The sequence below is a fragment of the Rhinolophus ferrumequinum genome, chromosome 3 (assembly GCF_004115265.2).
Source record: "Rhinolophus ferrumequinum isolate MPI-CBG mRhiFer1 chromosome 3, mRhiFer1_v1.p, whole genome shotgun sequence".
NCBI lineage: Eukaryota > Metazoa > Chordata > Mammalia > Chiroptera > Rhinolophidae > Rhinolophus > Rhinolophus ferrumequinum.
In genome coordinates, this window is record NC_046286.1 from 2,954,081 (window position 1) to 2,969,323 (window position 15,243).

Below are 15,243 nucleotides of genomic sequence, written 5' to 3' on the forward strand. Positions count from 1 at the left end.
GTGGTGGAGAAGTAAAATGGGCAGAAAAAAATCACAGCAGACTAGATGAAGCAGAGGATCAAATCTGATTTAGAAGACAAGGTAGCAGAAAACACCCACCCAACTGGAACAGCAAAAAAAAATTATTATTATTTTTTTTTAAATGAGGATAGTGTAAGAGACTTCTGGGGCAACATCATGCATAACAACACACACCTCACTGGGTTACTAGAAGGACAAGAGAGAAAGCAAGGGTTTGGGAACATATTTGAAAAGAAAATGACTGAAAACTTTCCTAACCTGATGAAGGAAATAGACATACAAGCCCAGGAAGTGGAGAGAGTCCCAAACAAGATGAACCCAAACAGGCCCACATGAAGACACATTATAATTAAAATGGCAAAGGTTAAACACAGAAAGAAACCTAAAAGTAGGAAGAGAAAGGTAACTAGTTACCTACAAGTCAAATCCCATAAGATTGTCATATGATTTCTCAACAGAAAATTTGCAAGCCAGAAGAAATTAGCATAAAATATTGAAAATGATGAAAAACAAAGACCTACAACCAAGATTAGTCTACCCAGCAAAGTTATCATTCAGAATCAAAAAACAGATACAGAGCTTCACAGACAAGAAAAACTACATCACCACCAAACCAGTATTACAAGGAATGTTATAGGGACTTCTTTAAGACCAAACAAACAAACAAACAAACAAACAAAAACCCCACTAAAATGACAAAAGATAGAGTGGCTGAATGGATAAGAAAATAAAACCCTTAAATATGCTGCCTACAAGAGACTCACTTCATATAGAAAGACACACACAGACTAAAAGTAAAGAAATGGAAAAAGATGTCTCATGAAAATGAAACAAACAAAAACAAAAATCTGGAGTAGCAATAATTATTCGAGACAAAATAGACTTTAAAACAAAGGCTGTCACAGGAGATAAGGGCCTAGTAATCCCACCTCCGAGTATTTATCTGAATAAATCCAAATGGTACTTCAAGAGGACACGTGCATCCCTAGGTGCATTGCAGCATTATTTACAATAGTCAAGATATGAAGGCAACATGGGTGTACCCGAATGAATAAGTGGATAAAGAAAAAGTGGTACATATAGACAATAGAATATCACTCATCCATTAACAAGAATGAAATCTTGCCATCTGCAACGCCATGGATGGACCTAGAGGGTATTGTGCTGGGTGCAGTAAGTCAGACAGACAAAGGCAAATGCCATGTGATTTTACTTATATGTGGAATCTAAAGAACAAATGAACAAACAATAAAACAGAAACAAATTCATAAATACAGAGAGCATTTTGGTAGTTGCCAGCTGGGAGAGGGATTAGGGTGCTGAGTAAAAAAGGGGAAGGGGTTAAGAAGTACAAATTGGTTGTTACAAATTAGTCGTGGGGATGTAAAGTATAGGGAATATAGTCAATCGTATGGTAATGACTATGTATAGTGCCAGGTGTGTACTAGACTAGTCACGGGGATTATTTCTTAAATTATATAACTGTCTAACCACTATGCTGTTGTACACCTGAAATTAATATAAAATAATATTGAATGTCAACTGTAATTGAAAAAATTTAAAAAGGGAGGGAACAGTGAAGTGGAATAAGAGGTTCAAATTTCCAGCTGTAAAACAAATAAGTCTTTGCAAGGTTAATTAATTAATATACGACACAGGAAATATAGTCAATAATATTGTGATAGCATGGAACAATCTCTGTTGGTTGCTGGATTTATCACGGTGATCATTTTTCTAGGTATATAAATGTTGAATAAGAATGGTATACACCTGAAATTAATATATTATTATATACTAGCTAACAGTTTAGTGGTTACCAGAGGGTAAGTGGTGGGGCGCTGATAGAAGAGGGGAAAGGAGGTCAAATATATGGTGATGGAAGGAGAACTGACTCTGGGTGGTGAGCACACAATGCGATATATGGATGAGGTATTATAGAAATGTACATTTGAAACCTATATAATTTTACTAGCCAATGTCACCCCAATAAATTTAATAATAAAAAAAAACCTTTAATAAGCATGGTACTGGCATAAAAACAGACATAGATCAATGGAACAGAATAGAGAGCCCAGAACTAAACTCACGATTATGTGGTCAGTTGATTTATGACAGAGGAGGCAAGGATAGACAATGAGGTCGACAGTCTATTCAATAAGTGCTGTTGGGAAAGCAAACAGATACAGACAAAATATTAAACTGGACCACTGTTTTACACCATGTACAAGAAAAAATTAACAATAGGGTAAAAAGTTAAATATAAGACCCGAAACCATAAAATTCCTGGAAGAATCCATAGGCAGTAAACTCTTTGACATTTCTCATAATAACATATTTCTGGATATGTCTCCTAGCGCAAGGGAAACAGAAGGAAAAATAAACAAGTGGCACTCCATCAATCTACAAGGTTTTGCTCCGCAAAGGAAACCATCAATAAAACAGAAGACATCCTCCTGTGGAGAAGATATTTGCCAAGGATGCATCCAATAACAGGTTAGTAGCCAAAATGCTTTAAAGAACTCACACAACTCAACACCTGAAAAACAAACAATTCAATTAAAAACATGGGTAGAAGGCCTGAACGGACATTTTTCCGAAGAGGACGTACACATAGCCAATAGACATATGAGAAGATGCTCAACGTCACTTATCATCAGAAAAGTACAATTTAAAACCACCATGAGATACTACGTCACACCTGTCAGAATGGCTGTCATCAATAAATCAACAAACAAGTGCTGACGAAGGAGTGGAGAACAGGGAACCCTCATGCACTGTTGATAGGATTGCAAATTGGTGCATACACCATCGAAAACAGTTTGGAGGTTCCTCAAAATATTAAAATCGAGTACCATATGACTCAGCAATCCCATTTCTGGGTATTTATCTAAAGAAATCCAAAACTAATTCAGAAAGATATATGCACCCCTGTGTTTTTTGTAGCATTACTCACATTAGCCAAGCTATGAAAGCAACCAAGTGTCTATCAATAGACAGTTGGATAAAGAAGAAGGGGTACATATATACAACTGACTATTATGCGGCCATAAGAAAATGGTATCTTACTCTTTACAACAGGATGAAGGGTCCTAGAGTGTATTACGTCAGGTGAAGTAACTCACACAGTGAAAGACAAATACCATATGATTTCACTTATATGTGGAATCTAAAAAACAAAATAAATGAGCAAACAAAACAGAAACAAACTCATAGAAACAAAGAACAAACTGATGGTTGCCAGATGGGAGGGTGATTGTTGTGCTGGATGAAAACAGGTGAAGGGATTAAGACGTACAAACTAGCAGTTATAAAATAGTCATGGGGATGGAAAGGACAGCATAAGGAATGGAGTCAATAATATTGCAATAACTATGTATAACTTAAGGTGGGCACTAGGCTTACCAGGGGGATTAGTTCTCAAGTTATATAAATGTCTAACCACTGTGCTGTACCTGAAACTAATATAAAACTGAATGATAACTGTAATTGAAAATAAGTTTTTAATTATATAAAGAAAATGATAGTATTCACACTAGCAGTCAAAATATTAAGTATCTGGGAATAACTCTAACAAAAGATGAACAAAATTTCTATTCTGTAAGCTAGAAAACCTCACTGGGAAAAATTAATGGACCTACGTCAATGATGAGAATACAGTTTAGAGATCTTAAGAGTAAATATTTTAAAGATGACAGTTCTTTCCAAATTAATCTATTTTCAGTAAAAATCTCATTAAGATCATGGCAAAAATTTTTGTTTGTTTGTTCGCTTGCTTTGTTTTTTCTTCTTGTTTCTTTTTCCTTTAGTATGGGAGCATTGTCAAGCCGAATTTAAAATTCATGTGTAAATATTGTAATCTGAGATTAGCCAAGGAGCGTTTGAAAAATAAGAACAAAACTGGAAAAATTTAGTAGAAGATAACAAAAGGTAAAGGAGTTAACATTGTGTGGTATTAGCTATATTTGTTAACATAATGTAGTATATTAATTAACAGTGTGGTGTTGGCTCAAGTGTAAACAAACTGCACAACAGAGCAAAATAGAAACTCTACAAGCATAATCCCTTCCAAATACAATGCTCTGGTCTATGGTGGCACTGCAGAGCAACGGGAAAAAGATGGTCTTTTCAATAAATGCTGCTAAGTCATTTGAATGTCCCTTTAAAAAAATTAACTGTGATACCTACTTAAATTATCAATAAAAGTCAATTCCAGATGGATTGAAAATATTTAGATAAAATTCAAAATCGAAGCAAACTGGGCCTTGAATTTCCACGGAGTCATGGTTTTATTAACAGTTGCAATTTTTTAATCAGATGTAAGACCATACAGATTGTCTGTGTGTGTGGGTGTCAGTCAGTAAATTATAGGGGTCAGATTAAAGAAGGGTACAAATTGTTTGCCATTCATCTCATGGGGAGGTAGGCTGTATTTCTCCTCCCCTGGAATCTGGACCGGCCCTGACTCACTTTGCTGGTTAGTATGTGGTGGAAATGATACCACACAAGTTCTAAGGCGAAGTCTAAAGAAGTCTTGCAGCTTTCACTTTTCTCTTTGGAATCCCAAGACGTCAAGTAAGAAGTTTGTCTCACTGCTGGTGGGGCCACAGGCCACATTAGAGCCACTGGAACTTCATGCAGAGAGAGAGTCTCAGTGCCCCAGTTGAACCTTCGGAGGAGCCCGGACTCAGCTACAATCTGACTGCAACCCCATGAAAGACCATAAGGGAGAACGACCCACTGAGCTCAATCAGCTCCCAGAACTGTGAAAAATCATTAAATGGCTATGGTTTTAAGCCAGTAAGTTTTGGGTAATTTGATGCACAGAAATAGAAAATAAATTATTGTGTTTGTCAAGGAATTTCATCTAAAATATCAAATGTACTAATACAAAATCTTTATAAAATTCTCTTAGTATCTTTTTAATGCCTGTAGGATCTGCAGAAATGTCCTCTTTTTCATTGCAGATGTTAATAATTTGTACTTTTGATTTTTTTGTACTTTATCAATCTTAAGGGAGTTTATCAAAAACAAAGAAAGAAAGAGAGAGAGAGAGAGAGAGAGAGAGAGAGAGAGAGAGAGAGAAAGAGAGAGAGAGAGAGAGAAAGAAAGAAAGAAAGAGGAAAGCTCTGGCTCAGCTGATTTTCTTTATTATACATCTATTTTCTTTTCTTTTTTTTCACCACCATAATCAAATTTATTATTCCAATGGCACTAATACAGCTGGAGGTGCTCATGGTGACATTGCACAATACTTCCTGCCTTTCTAGCTTCTGTACAAGAAAAATGTCTACTGCTCCTTCCTTCCCCTTTCTGGGGGAAAATCCACTAGGTGCCATTTACCCAAATATACCTCTTAATGCTTTTGGACAAGAGTTTCCCTCTGAAATGGGGGGGAAAAATGTTGGGTGTCCCATCCCACCTCCCCACCAGCCAAATAAGTCCCTGCAGCTAGGGCATTTCTGTTCCCTCTGCAGTCTTGAAATAAATATGGGAAGAGGCGTCACGTTTTCATATTGAGCAATGGCACGGAGTGGCCCCAGAACCTGCCGGGCTCGTGGCACTGGTCTGGACAGTCTCGAGGCTTCCTGAGAATGTGAGGGCTTGCTTTTGTGATCGATCGTAGGCCAGCGAGGGGCTGCACCTGGGTGGCAGGCTGCAGGAAGGGCAGTCCAGGAAGTTGGCCAGGGCCGGATGCCTTCCTTCAGGCCTTTGTGCTTGCGCACCCTGGCCACCACTGGGCTGGGATTGCTGGTGTTGAAGAAGGGGCCTCCGGAGAGGATCTGCCAGGAGTCAAACACGCACTGAGGGGAGGCCTGGCCACCCGTGTTGGGCTTCAGGTTGGCGGTGAAGCCAAAGGACCCATTGACAGGCCGGTAGGCCTTCACGACAAATATGGGGGTGCGACCCCCTGGGACGTCTCGAAGACTTGGCCCCGCTTCCTGTTCAGGAGGCTGTAGGTGTTCTGGACACTGGATCTCCACAAAGTAGAAGGGCTCCATAAGCTGAGGCTGGGCGGTCAGCACGCTGGCATAGAGGCAGCGCCTGGCAGGTGGGGTTGATCTGGTGACCCCCCTCCACCCCCCCGCCGCGGTGGGCGGTATTAGCGCGCAGCGTTACATAGTGACATAGAAGCGCACAGCCCGCGTGTGCCCCTCGTGTTCCCCCTTTAGTGGCCACTGGAAGCTGGCCACCACGCTGTCCTTGATCTCACTGAGGCGCCGCACACCCTTGGTGACGTCGGTGAGGATGCTGGGCCCAGTGCCATCGGGCCGGAAGGACCACATCTTGCGGGTCTCGGCCACGTCCCACTCGTACTTCTCCGCCAGGTACCGGGCCCACTGCCTGAGCTCCTGGTGGGTGAACACCTCGCCCTTGTGGATGTCCTCGGCATATGCATCTATTTCCAATTGTATATTCTTTTACCTTTATTATTTCCTTTATTCTACTTTTTAGAGTTAAGTTTACTTTTCTTAGACTCTTATGTTAAAAGTTTAGATCTCTGTTTCTTATGCATGTCTCTTTTTATCATATAAATATTTAAATCTATAAATTTTCCTCTAGGAGGCTGTGGAGGAAAAGGAGCTCTCATTAGAGGTCTGACAATTAAGTTCACGAACTCATCCTAGAAAAAGTGCTGCGTACCTCATTGCTGAATATCACTACGGTCACCTTCAAAGTGCTCCCCTTGGGAAGCTATGCACTGACACCAGTGCCTAGTCCACCCTTCAGAGCAGTTTTGGAACTCTTTTTCTGGAATGGCCATCAGAGCTGTCATCGTATTATCCTTGATATCCTAACTGTCATCAAAATGTCTTCCTTTCAGTATTTCCTTTATTTTTGAGTAAAGAAAGAAGTCATTGGGGGCCAGATCAGGTGAGTAGGGAGGGTGTTCCAATATTTGTTTACTGGCTAAAAACTCCCTCACAGACAGTGCCGTGTGAGCTGGTGCATTGTCGTGATGCAAGAGCCATGAATTGTTGGTGTAAAGTTCAGGTTGTTTTTGTCTAACTTTTTCACGCAGCCTTTTCAGCACTTCCAAATAGTAAACTTGGTTAACTGTTTGTCCAGTTGGTACAAATTCATAATGAATAATCCCTCTAATATCAAAAAAGGTTAGCAACATCGTTGCAACAAGTTCATGAACTTAATTGTCAGACCTTGTGCACTGTTGGTGGGAATGTAAATTGGTACAGTTGCTATGGAAAACAGTATGGACGTTCCTCAAAAAATTAAGAATAAAATTACCGTATGACCCACACAGCAATCCCTCTCCTGTGTATCTACCAAAAAAAAAAAAATCTGAAAACATTTATCTGGAAAGATATATGTACCCCGATGTTCATTACAACATTATTTATGGTGGCCAAGACATGAAAACAACTAAAATGTCCTTTGATAGATGATTGGATAAAGAAGATGTATATATACACAATGGAATACTATTCTGCCATAAGAAAAGATGAAATACTGCCATTTGTGACAACATGGATGGATCTTGAGATTATCATGCTAAGCAAAATAGACAGAAAAAGTCAAGAACCATATGATTTCACTGATATGTGGGATATAAAACTGAAAGCAACAAAGGAACAAGACAAAGAAAGAAATAAAAACTCAGATACAGACAACAGTTTAGTGTACCAGAAGATAAGGGGGAAGGGGATGGTAAAGAAGAGTAACGGGGGTCAAATACAGAGAGTGCCAAAAAAATGACACATGCACATTTTAAGATAATATCTCTTAAAATGTGTATACATTTTTATGGCACCTTCAATAATATGGTGATGGAAGGAGAACTGACTCTGTGTGGTGAACACATCATGCAATATATAGATGATATAGAAATGTATACTTGAAACCTATATAATTTTACTAATCAATGTCTCCCCAATAAATTTAATTTAAAAATATTTTTCCTCTAGGAACTGCATATCCTAAATTTTGAAAATCTGTTTTCAAATTCCCTTATTTTAAATAATTTTCTAATTTCTCATCTTATTTATTCTTTGATAAGCCATGGGTTATTGAGAAATGTATTACTTTACTTCCCAAAACTTGGCTATTGTCTCAGTATTATTGATTTGTAATTTAATAAGACAGTAGTAGCCAAAAAACATATATATTTATGTGATTTTAATCCTGTGAAGTTTACTGAGACTTGTTTTATGACCATAGCATATGGTATATTTCATTGACTTGTTTATGACATTTAAGAAAATATTTGTGGGGGCCGGCCCGGTGGCTCAGGTGGTTGGAGTTCTGTGCTCCTAACTCCAAAGGCTGCGTGTTCGATTCACACGTGGGTCTGTGGGCTCTCAACCACAATGGTGCCAGTTCAACTCCTCGAGTCCCGCAAGTCCCGCAAGGGATGGTGGGCTGCACCTCCTGCAACTAGCAATGGCAACTGGACCTGGAGCTGAGCTGCGCCCTCCACAACTAAGATTGGAAGGACAACAACCTGACTTGGAAAAACAAGTCCTGGAAGTACACACTGTTCCCCAATAAAGTCCTGTTCCCCTTCCCCAATAAAAATCTTTTAAAAAAATAATATTAGTGCTGTAGTTACTGGATGTAGTCAATATACATATCTATTATAAATGTCATTTAGGTCAAAATAATTAAGTGTATTGTTCATATCTTTGATTTCCTTACTGATGCTGTTTGCATGAAATTATAGAAAAGTTTTTCTGCCTTCTATCTGCTTCCCAAACTCCCAAACAACCACCATGAACTCAGCAAAAGTTCTGGAAAGAGAATCAGTTGACAGGGAAAAGTAGCCATATATTATATTTGGGGCCTCTGTAGATTCCAATCCATCACACAAGCCCACAGGGTTATTTAAGACGTTTTAGGTTTCTCCTTCCCCCATCACAGTCTCCCTTTCTGTGCCAAGCCCAATCTCCCACCCATGTTGATGTTCAGCAGATGACCCGAGGGATGAGTGAGCACTTGTCTCTGCTCACCTAAGCAGAAATTGTCCATCTCCAGCATTTGGCATTGTTAGAATTCTTTGTATCTATAGCTCTTTGAAGTCTTTAAAAATAATTTTTTCTAGTACCCACCTGACACTGTACCTGAAACTAATATAATATTGAATGTCAACTAGAATTTAAAAATACGTATAGTCACAGGGATATGTATATAATACAGCATAAGGAATATAGTCACTAATATTCTGATAACTATGTACAGTGTCAGATGGGTAATAGATTTATTGGGGTTATTACTTTCTGAGGCATATAAATATCTAATCACCATTGTTTTTTACACCTGAAACTAATAAAAAAATATATTTTTTTCCAGTTTATTTAATTGAGTTTACACATTATTTTTGTTCTGATAGTGGCAGGCAGTGATGATCCTTGTAACTTTTATTATCCTATCTGGCACTATGATTTATGATTATTTTTCTTAGCCATGTTGATAGTGCTAGTTTATTTATTTAAAGCTTTGTGAACATATTACTCCCTAATATGCCTATACACTAATTTATCTGTTCTCTATATGATATTTTTCCTCTTTTATTATATTTTTTATATGTAATCTTGGGCATGTAGGTGAGTCTTTATCGGGACTGTAAACACCTAGGATGGAAGCATTAGAGTACCCAAACTACCTAAAGGGGTATACCAATTTATGCTCACAGCACCATGTACAATACCCAAAGACCATCTTGCAGCATACTGTAATTTTGCCTATTTTATAGTTTTTTTGATGTACAGAATTTTTTCAATGTAGATAAATTTGACAGTTTTTCTTTTAGAATTTGGATATGTTTTTATTACTCCAAACCCTGGTACAATAAACACTTAATTTTATATTTCCTTTGGCTTACATAGTATGTTTTTTTTTAAAGAGAAAACTCTAGAAACGAATTTTTGTTGTTAATCATGTAGCACTTGCATTTTGAAATTTAATGGATACAGTTGCCACCCATTCACAATCCTAATGACAGTATAGGAAAAAGTCCATTCCCATAGAATCTTCTAAAGTATTGATTAAAAAGAAAAAACTATTATATTTGCCAATTTGGAAGAAGAAATATTTCACTGCACTTTGAATTGAATTTGAATTTGTCTGATTATTGAATTTGAATACATATTTTATGTTTATTGACTAAATTCTAAATACTCTTCTATAAATAGTCTACACTCTTTGCCCAATTTTCTGTTTGGTTTTTGTTCATCTATTTATTGACTTCTTGGAAATTTTAAATAATAAGAAGACCCAATGTCTACCATGTGTGTTGCAAGTTTTTTCCCTGAGCTTTACACATTTCTTTTAATTTTATTTTCTCCATACAAAGAAATTTTTAATTTTTATCAAATATATTTTTCTTTGTCTTTTGTACTTTGTCTTGCTGAGAAAGATCTCTTTTTCAAAAGGCTGTTTTTAACAGATTTATTGAGATATATTTTACATACCATAAAATACAATCGTTGCACTTATAAAATTCGATGAATTTAGTAAATATGTAGATGTATACAGCTATTACCATGTATGTAGGCAGGAACTTTTTTTCCTTTTTTCCCTTCTAGGTTCTTTGGCTGGCCTAATGCTTAAAGTGGCCTAAGACAGAGTAACAGGAGGGAAAACAGATTTCATATCATTTGTACAGGAGTTCCACAAGAACATGAGGGCTCCCTGACTGTCAGGCAAGTGGGGTGGGTACGCCATCCTGAGAAGGGGGGAGGGGTCTGGGACTTCAAAGGGAAGGATGACAATCACAGGAAGATGGGAAGAGCAAATGTTTGGTAAACAAATGTTTGCCCTGCTGCACAGATAAGGCTTTCTGATATAAAAAGTTACCTCTGCTAATAGCTCTCTTCCTGGTATAAACACCCTACTTAACTTCTTTCGGCAGTTAAAGGAGAGGTAAAAAGCTCTTTCTGAGTCTGTTGGGCCTTGATTGTCTTCAGCTCCAAATCATCCATGTGCCAAAGTGGCACATCCTGGGATGGCTGCTGTGAACCCCATCAACCACAATCCAGTCTTAGAACATTTCCACCATCACCAAAAGTTCCCTGTTTGCAGCTAATCCCATCCCCATCCCAAGCCCCAGGCACCCACCGATCTGCTTTCTGTGTCTACAAATTTGCTTTTTCTAGATATTTTATGTAAATGGAACCTTATGGGATGTCTTTTGTGTCTGGCTTTTCCTTTAATGTAATACTATTGAGGTTCATCTGTGTTATAGCAGGTCTCAATCATTTCCTTTTTGTTTTTCAGTTGCACCATTTTGTTGAATGGTATTTCATTATACGTATATAGCATATTTTGTTTATCCATTCACTACCTGACAGATATTTGGATGGTTTTCTGTTCTTCACTATTGGCACTAATACTGCTATGAATCTTTACACACATATATTTGTGAGAACATGATTTTTAAATTATTTTTTAAAATTTAATTTAACTTTTTAAAATTTCTCTTGGGTAGATTCCAAGGAGAGGAATTGCTGGGTAGTATGGCAAATGTATGTTTAACTTTTTAGGAAACTGCTCAAGTGTTTTCCAAAGTGGTTGTAACATTATACACTTCCATCAGCAATGCATCAGAGATCAGAAAGACTTTTTATCTTCAAACATAATCTTTCAATGATGATACTAATGGAAATAATAATAACCCCTATTTTATCAATTTTATACTTTTTATGTTTCAATTTTATTCATCAGGGATCCATTCTGTTGAAAGGAATGAATGTGGGATGCACCTTACCAACAACTTAAAACTCTCTGTCTTAAACTAAACTTTAAGTGTTCAGGGATCTAATTCTGGGCTGTTTTACTGGTGTATTTAATCAATAATTAATCAATGTTAAAACAAAAAAATGTGTTTATTAAAATAGGTGTATAATAGGTTTTAACATCTTATAAAACTTAGCATTCATGCCTTATTATGTGTCTTTTTCCCCCAAAAAAAAATGCCCACGAAAATACTTTTTTCCTCATAAAATTAGGTATCAGCATATTGATAAGACAGGTACAGGTACACAGGATTGAGCCTAGGCTGAGCCTAGGGTCAGCCGTTTGACTCCAGAGGGTGGCTCTTGCTTAAATCTACACAACGTATGCAAAGGTTGTGGTAAGACTTTTAACCAAACCTTCCGCTACTGCAATGGACAAAGCTGAACACGATAGAGGACTACTCTATAGGCTGAAGCAGTTTACATCCTGCTTGGAGAATATAAAAGCCCAGCTGTACAGAAACTCAGGCAGCTGTCTACTCTAGTCTTCGCCCAGGCAACAGCTCTGCCAGTGTTTCCCTTCTTAAATAAACCTTGTAAATTCTATTTTTTTTTTTTTAAAGATTTTATTGGGGAAGGGGAACAGTATTTTATTGGGGAACAGTGTGTACTTCCGGGACTTTTCCAAGTAAAGTTGTCCTTTCAGTCTTAGTTGTGGAGGGCGCAGCTCAGCTCCAGGTCCAGTTGCCATTGTCAGTTGCAGGGGGCACAGCCCATCATCCCTTGTGGGTGTTGAACCGGCAACCTTGTGCTTGAGAGCCCACACTCCAACCAACTGAGCCATCTGGCCACCCGGGAGCTGAGCGGCAGCTCATTGACTTCATTCCAGTTGCGGAAGGCGTAGCCCGCTGGCCCATGTGGGAATCGAACCGGCAGCCCCCTTACCCAGAGCTCACACTCTGACCAACTGAGCCACCCGTCCGCCCCTAAATTCTATTTTTTTGCACCTTGTGAATCCTTTCACAACCCATGAGCGAGTGGCCATGACACATATTACATTCTAAAAATAATCCTCTAGCTTGCTTACTTTTGTCTTTTTGGGTGCTTTTTTGGTAGTTGGATTTATGGCTGGCATTTAATATTCTGTGTTACAAAAACAACCTGCAAAACCTTGAATTTATGCTGCCCATTAGGGATCGATCAGCCTTCACGAGGAAATAATTAAAAATACAGTGTAATAGTACCAGGAACTACAGTTTTAGCGTGCTGAAAATTATTCTCCCCTACCCCATCTACCATTTCTTTCTTTCTAAAATATATGATTTTGCTCCTTTTCTTTCCATTTGCTTCAGGGGAGGCAGGCTCTCTCCACAAATCAAGCTTTGTCTGTGTCCCAGGGTCTTCTACCATGTGGGGAGTGGGTCTGCTAGGAGGACCCTGGTAAAGTTAATTGCTCCTTATAAGAACATGAGAAGAAATAGTTCTCTTTTCCTGCCTTTGGAAGTTGTGAGAGAATCTGAAGCCTAAAAGCTGCGGCAGGTATCCTACTACCATCTCAGTAATGCTCACATGTGACATATGATAAAAAGATGAAATACAAAGCCTCAGGATTGCTGGTGATGCCTGATGAATTGACCAACTCTGGAGATGCCCCATCTTGCGTTTATCTGCTATGTAAGATAATAAGTTGGGGTCTGCCCAGTGGCCAAGGTGGTTGGAGTGGTGTGCTCCTAACCCCGAGATCGAGGGTTCGAGTCCCACATGGGCCAGTGAGCTACGCCCTCTACAGCTAAGACTGTGAACAACAGCTCTCCCTGAAGCAGCTGTCCCTGAAGCTGGGCGGCCGTGAGCAGCCCTAGGTTGGTGTGAGCTGCCACGGGCTGCCGAGGGCTGCCTTGTGTGCTGCCACGAGAAGCGGAGCGCAAGGCTCATAATACCATAATACCTGCATGGGCCAGGGAGCTGTGTCCTACACAACTACACTGAGAAACAAGGGCTTGAACCGGAGTGGGGTGGGGAGGTGTAAGGAATAGAATATATGAAGGTCTGCCTGGGGACATTTGGGGATGTAAACTCTCACAGTGGCTGGGATACGTGCTTGGCCTTGGAAGGATTGGCTACCCTCCCAAGGACCAAGAAAACAACAGGATGTGGAGCCTGGCCTTCGCCTTAGCGCAGCTGGGCCGAGCTCCGATACATCTACTCTCGTACCAAGGCCTGGCCCCGGCTCCTAGCCAGATCCCAGACCAGTTCCTCGTGTTGCTACACGTTGCTTATTGGCTCCTGGTCACTGTTGTTGGTGAAGTCCTCAAAACCTCAGAAAACCTCTGCTGCTGCAAGATATTTCGCCCGCGCTGCTGAAGGGCTGGTGCTGTTTCTGCGACTCTAATTGACTGGGCCCTGGTGGTATGATGAATTGCCTCCTTGCTTGTTAGTGGTATGATGATATATTCCCCTAATCTCTGTCTTGTCTTACTTACTTTCGCTTTGTAATAAAACTCTTTAACCCCTTCATCCCGGCTTGTGGCAGTATATCTTACGTATTGAGACTTAAAATTAAGTTTGTATACAGCAATTGATAATACTTATCGATACAGTAGGTGAAAGAAGGGGGAGAAAAAAAAGATAATAAGCTAAAGACAAGAAAAGCAAATTTGGTTGGCTTTTCTGCTACTAGTAGCAGGAAGCATTTCCATTGAAATATGCGTGCCATGCACGTTAGTTCTACCTGATAATTTCACATCACAGTTCTCAAATGAAATGAGACATCTCATTTCTTCATCTCAAAGAACAGAGCAAGAGTGATGTTGCCACCCTGGAATCAAACAGAACTTTCCCCAGCTGTATGCACGCTGCAGACATTACCACTGGCTTACCAAATTCTCCAGGATGATAACGTTTTGCACAAATAATACGAAATATAATTAAAATATGCATAAAATGAGCTTTGAATTTGTTTAAAAATGATACTTGTCTCTGACGGTGGAGAAATTGTATTTAAATGAATATTACTTTGAAATTAATTTATGAATCAATGATCTGCTCTTTGGATTTGATTTACATTTGAAGCTGACTTCAGATGGAACATAATAGCAGAACCCATCATCTTTTTAGCTAATTTAGTTGCCTTTCTCTGAAACTTATCCAACTCCTTTATGTTACTGAAGTTCATAGAATTGAGAACTATATATTGATTAACAATTATAGTTCCAGAATGTTTCACGCAAGGGTCAAAAAATGTTTTGATTTACGTTTCTAGCTTTTTTTCCTGTCACATACTTTTTGTCAAGTTTGTTTCAATTGCTATAATTTTCAGTTTGTATGTACTGCCTTTTTAAACTTTTGACTTAATTTTTCTATTATGTAAAATATTTGAATGTTTCTCAAGATAAAACTATTAAATAAAATATATTCAGGAAAGTTCAGCTTTCATCTCCATCTCCCTCAACCTTTAATTTGCCCTATATGCAATAATTTTTTATATTTTTCCCCATTGTTTCTATTTATACATATGAGTAGCGAGCTAGGTAGCTAA

At 38.7% G+C, this 15,243-nt stretch overlaps 1 pseudogene; it reads right to left on the reverse strand.

Moving 5' to 3' along the window:
• Nucleotides 1–5,529: 5,529 nt before the first annotated feature.
• LOC117018591 (elongation factor 2-like) lies at nt 5,530–9,003 on the reverse strand (annotated as a pseudogene).
• Between the last annotated feature and the right edge of the window lie 6,240 nt (nt 9,004–15,243).